This window comes from Callorhinus ursinus, unplaced genomic scaffold, assembly GCF_003265705.2.
Source record: "Callorhinus ursinus isolate GAN/ISIS: 27379988/994484 unplaced genomic scaffold, GSC_fseal_2.0 scaffold43, whole genome shotgun sequence".
In the NCBI taxonomy this organism is placed as follows: Eukaryota; Metazoa; Chordata; class Mammalia; order Carnivora; family Otariidae; genus Callorhinus; species Callorhinus ursinus.
Window position 1 is genome coordinate 5,342,188 of NW_027397105.1, and position 6,000 is coordinate 5,348,187.

The following is a 6,000-nucleotide window of genomic DNA, read 5'->3' on the forward strand; positions in this document are numbered from 1 at the left end:
ACCTGATAGGAGCCTTGTGGCGGGCGTGGTGGAGTGTGGTCCCCCACTTGCCCACTGGATGGGATGGTTTAGGTTGCCCAGGACGCCAGAGACGTAATGAGAAATTGCCATAGTCAGTCCCAACTATTGGAATGTACTTCCTGAGAGTAGGGATTATGTCTGTATTATAGGGTGACCTTGTCCAGTGCTCTGTAGATTCCCCCGAATATATGATGAGTTGCCATGTTCTAGCAGTCATCACGATAACCCCATGAAGGAAACGAAGCAGGGTGTATTTTTCTTGCCATATGGATCAATAAATGAAGCTCAGTGAAATTTAGCGCCTTGGGCAAGAGCACTGAGATGTTAATGGTCATGAAAACATCAGCGATACGGTGATATAACTCCCATTTATTTGGGTCTTGCTCTGCGCCAAGTGATATGCTGAGCATTTTACGTGGATTTCCTTACTTGTCCTTCACAGCGATCTTAAAAGGACTTATATTGTCCCCATTTCATAAGAGGAACAGGAAAGTTCAGCAGTTTTTCCCAAGGACACATGGGGAGGAAGAAAGCCAGGCTCCAGACCCAGACATAGAGGTTGCAACAGTCAGGACTCAAAAATCCTAACATCCTAAACCAGTTGGGGACATGAATCCAAAGGGTCTGAGTGGATAGTCTCCTTCCAAGTGCAACTTGGATCTGAAAGCTTGACATCCATCACCCTAACGCCTTTTGGAGGATGGGGCTATAGGGGTCTGAACTTTACCTGCTGGAAGGATGCGCAGTCAGTCGCTTGGTGCCAGGAGGTATGGGCCAAATTCAAAAGTGTAGTGAACATGCTGCTGAGATCAAATTTCTTTTCCATTCATTCTTGAACTTGCTTCAATTTATTTAAATCAGAAACCACGTACTTGCCTTTCAGGTAATCTACTGAAACCGTTTGAGGGTCTGATAGAAGGGAAGGACATTCATCTTCAAAAATATGTACCTATACATAAACACGTGTATTCATCCAACATTTTTAATACAATATAACGGGATGCGCGGACCTTTCCAGAGTTAGAAATCCCTGATTTAAAAGTAAAGACGAGAGATCTAAGATGCACTTTTAGCCTTACTATTATAGATGCTTAAGATGTCAGCAATGGAAGGAATCTTGGCAAAAACATCCAGACCAGGAGTGATCGATCTAGCTGCACATCAGGATCACCTAGGAGCTCTTGAAAATGCTGATTCCTGGGCCCTACACATTAACCCGAATTTCCAGGGATGCTACTGACATCATTGCTTGTGAAAACCTTCCCAAGGTGATTCTAACCCTCAGACAAGGTGAAGAACCATTGATCCAGATGGATTCCTCATTTTATGAGTAAAGACCCTAAAAGGCTCTCCGGTGGTTCTCAAACTTGGCTGCATGTTGGAATCACCCCGGGGAGCTTTCAGAACGAGGGATACCTGAGTCCCACACCCAGAGACTGTGATTTAATGTATGCGGGAGTGTGGCCCGAGCACGAGGCAGGGAGGTGCGTGCTGAAATCTTCCCAGCTGATTCTACTGTGGAGCAAAGTTTGAGGATCGCCGGGTGGTGGAAAATGGCCTAACCATACCATTCTAACCAATCCTTGTTTTCGTCGATCACTGTTTAATCCAACCTTGGTGTTATGATTAGGGTTGAGGAGGGTATTTTTGTTGTCCTGAAGACTCACGGTTTGAAGTCAGGCTTCCCCAGAACCACATCTGCAATCTTGGAACTTCAGGTCACCCTGGTGTCCAATGTGCCCCGGGAGTTTACCCCGACCCCACTGTGCTCTGATTTCCTCTGTCTCATTCACCAGCCTGCTTGCTCCCAGCTGCTGAATCCAGGCTGATTAAGTGGACAGTCCCAATTGGCTCTTAAATACATTTCTGGGCAGGAAGCTTTGTCATTTATTCTGGTCTCGGTGTATATCCTGTCTCGGTAATCCAAGAAGGAAAACTTACAGTTCCGTGATTCACTTCCGTGCTTGTTCGGAGAAATCCCACCCTGTATTTCTCCACCTGCGACTCTTCACTTTGTCTTTCAAGACGGGCCTGGTTTCCCTGGTCCAGAGAGTGCTCTCAGTAGTGGTGACACTTAAATTTAAAAGCAATTTTGTAACCCTCAAATGCCTACAGCCTCTCATGGGCTCAGCGGCTTTTCCATACAGCTGCTGATATCCTTTGCCACAGGATGTTGCAGTTGGAGCAGAAGTTTCAACAGAACTTTCCCAAAGTGTCCAAAGGGGAGATTCACTGTGATTTTTGTCACCCCTCGAATCAACGAACCGCTGGTTGGAGGGGTATGGTGGCAGAAATACCGGGAGGCATCATAGGAGTCGTTCTGCTCCTCAAAGTGAGGTCCGTAGACCGCCTGCATCAGCATTCCCAGGGGGTTCGTGAGAGATGCGGTGTCTCAGGCTCCAGCTCACCTGCTGAAGGAGAACCTGCGTTTTTAAAAAAAGATTTTATTTATTTATTTGAGAGAGAGAAAGGGCACAGAGGGAGAGGGAGAGGGAGAAACAGACTCCCCGCGGAGCAGGGAGCCCAATGCAGGGCTCGATGCCAGGACCCCGAGATATGACCTGAGCTGAAGGCAGACGCTTCACCGACTGAACCACACAGGCACCCGAGAACCTGCATTTTAGTGAAGTCATTTAGCAAGGGAAGTTAGAGAAGCGTTGGAAAAGCCTGGGCTTTGAAATACAACCCCCTGTCTGTTTTCTGGCCCTGTGACTTACTCCGTATATGACCTTGGCAGGCCGCTTGGTCTGAGTGTCCTTGTCTGCCCTTGAGGCTAATAGTACCTGCTTCCCTGAGTTGTTTTACGGATATAATGAGTTAAACCAACTAGAAGACTTAAAACTGGTCCTGACGCATAGCACACACTCCCTGTGAGCTGTGACCGGACTACAGAAGTATATCCACAGCTCATGGCAAGTTAGTAAAAAAAAAAAAAAAAAAAAAAAAAAAAAAAAAAAAAGAGGGAAAACCAAAGGCATTGGTATTCTTAGACAAGGCAGGGTCCGTGGGGTTGTGTCCGAGATGAAAGCCCCTGGACCCAGGCCTTCCTGTGCTTGGCCCCCACCCACAGGGCATCTTCTGAGGGCGAAAGTGGTTTGTTAGGCTTTGTAGGGCTCCATCCAGTTTTTGGATGCCCAAAGCACATGCCTGGTTAGATTAGGAAATGGGGTAAGTCCTCCCTTAATAATCATAATGCAGAGAGAACATGAGTAGCAAAAGTACCATTTGTTGAGCACCTACTATGCGCTGGGTCCTCTGTTAAACACTATTTAAATTTTTATTTTATTTTATTTATTTTAAATATTTCATTTTTAAGTAATCTCTACACCCAGTGTGGGACTCGAACTTAAAACTCAGAGATCAAGACTCGCGTGCTCTACCAGCTGAGCCAGCCACGCACCCCTAGGGTTTGATTTTAATTCCAGGAGACACTTTATTACACAGGTGGACCCTGTAAGTTTTCTTAGGTATAGGAGCTCCTGTCCCCATGTTAGAAAATTCCTCTTTCCTTCTGGAAGAGCCTTTTAGCTAACGCTTCCAGAAGTCCCTTCTCGACTTTGAAGGGAGATGCATGATGGACAGTGTGGTCCGTGAACCGGCTGCGACTGCATCCCCACGGGAATTGGTTAGCAACGCAGAACCTTGGGCCCTTTCCCAGAAGTACTGAGTCAGAATCTGCTCTTTAACATGATCTTCAGATGATGCATAAGCGCATTCAGGTGGAAGAAGCTCCTTTTAGCGTAGGGAGCCTCAGCCCTGGCTGCACAATGGACTCGTGTACACAGTGCCGAAACTATTCATGCTTGGCTCTCACCCTCAGAGATTCTGCATTAATTGGTCAGGAGTGGTACCTGGACATTGGTATTTTTCAAGAGCTTCCCACGTGGCCGGTTCTCACGTTCAGCAAACTTGGAGAACCGGAGCTGAGAGGGAGACTGGCAAGTGAGGGAAACATCTTGAGGGCTGTGGAGCGTGGGTGCACCTCAAGATGCACAGGCTCAGGCCCCGCTGGTCCAGGTTAGCGGGCTGCAGAGACGCGTCCTCCCCACGGCAGGCAGGGCAGAAGGAGTGGAGGACACAGGTACGCCGAGGGGGAGGGACCAGTCTGCAGCTCTGATGGGGTCACTGTGCAGCAGTGGGGATGAGCAGAAATACCAGAATGGATCGGAGGGTCGGGCAGAGCCAGGCATCGGGAAATGCACCAGGATCTGGAGCTGCAAGTCCCCAGAGGCTCCTAGGGGGCTGGGGGAGGGGACGGGCTTGCTTGGTCTTCAAGGGTGGGGAGGAATGGAGACTTAGCATCTGCCTGGCCTGACTCAGCCCTAAAGAGCCTGGCTGGGGGCCGCTGGGGGACAGCGGGGTACCTGTCCCTCCCAGTAGCAGGTGACACCACGTGTTGGGGTTCCAAACTTTTGATACCCAACTTCCCCCCTTATCAAGAGTGGCCTCAGCTGGAGGAAATAAATATTTATGTCCCGGCCACACACCACTGTGAGTTGTATAAATGAGCAATCAGTCATCCTGCCTCTTGTCAAAGCTGTGTGTTATAATGGCAGACGAAGGGAGCCAAGGGACGTGACTGTTTAAGCTTTGTGGAGACTGGGAATGAAGCATGGGCAGCTGACAGAGGGGCGCTTTGTCACAGCTCCGCGTAGCCGGGCCCCTCGCTGTTCCTGCCACCTTCCGTGTCTCTTGCTGGAATCCAGACCCTATCCCTCCTCATGTCCAGTCCATGCCTGCCTTGGGGTCTTTCCCTCTTTTGATTTTTGGCCGGAAACTTTCTGTCACCAGATCTCGGTGCTGCGAAATCCAGTGCTCTGATGGCACCGCCTTGCCCAACTCCTCATCTGCACCGGTCCCCTGCCTGACTTTCTTCTGAGCACGTATGCCGTCTAACTAACATCGTGTACTTGTTGGCTCGTTGGTTCACTGTCTTTGCCGCTATCAGAATGTAAGCTCCACGAAGCAAGGGTTTTGTCTTTGTCTTCACTGTAGTGTCTCTGGACCAGGGGCATTGCCTGGAAGATCACGGGTTCTCGGTGACTGTGCAGGGAATGAATGAATGAATGATGACACAGTTCCTTCCTAGGATGGACGTAGGAGCCAGCACGCAGGTACTGGTTACGCAGCTGCGTGCTACAGAGCTCCCATAAAGATTGCGTGTCCCTTCTGTGGCCTTCTGTGTAACATCAGTGGGGAGTCGGTCACTTGGACAGCCTGGCAGTCTGGTCATCTGGCGTTAGGCTGAGCTGGAGGCCCTGGTTACCAGCGCCCAGGCTTTTCACCAACCCCCCTCCCCAACCCCTGGCTCTCTCCTCCTGTCTGGGGCTGACCCAGCTCTCCGTGGCACGGTGTGGCCAGAGGCTGGAAGCTTCACCTCCCTGCCTCCCTGGCTGGGCACAGAGAGGCCCTGACCCAGGGGGCCCCCACCCTTCTGCCCACTGACCCAAGAAAGACTCCTTTGCAGAGGTCTTGGAAGCTAAGGCAGATCAGAGTCCCCGTTCACAGGGATCGGTTTGGGGCTGTGGGCTATACACCTGAACTCTGAGAAACTTCTGGTCAACCTCAGCCCCTCAAGGGAAGTGGGATTCTTCTTTATCTCATCCCCAGGGAGATAGGACTGTCTTGTTCTAGAAGGGGTTGACATGGTGGCCACAGATGACGTTGGAGCTCTTGGGACGGTGAGATCGGCTGACCCAGGGTGTTCGAGTTGGAGCTGGGCAGACCTGGGTGTGACTCCTCCCTGCCCACTCACAGGCTGTAGGACCCCGGCTTGCATCCGGCATCTGTGAAGTGGGGTAACAGGCACCCTCCTTAGAGAAGAGGGCCGTTGACGCGTTGAATGGAACAGTCTGTGTATTTCAAGGGCACTGGCATGGCTCTGACCTTATGCTCAGGGGCCACCTTTATTTCAATCATTCTTTTTTTTTTAATAATTTTTTATTGTTATGTTAATCGCCATACATTACATCATTAGTT

General features: G+C 50.0%; 1 protein-coding gene across 1 annotated transcript in view; it reads left to right on the forward strand.

Annotated features, from left to right (window-relative positions):
- SHISA6 (shisa family member 6) overlaps positions 1–6,000 on the forward strand; it is a 300,756-nt gene that overhangs the window by 26,508 nt on the left and 268,248 nt on the right. The gene's annotated exons all lie outside the window — the stretch shown is intronic.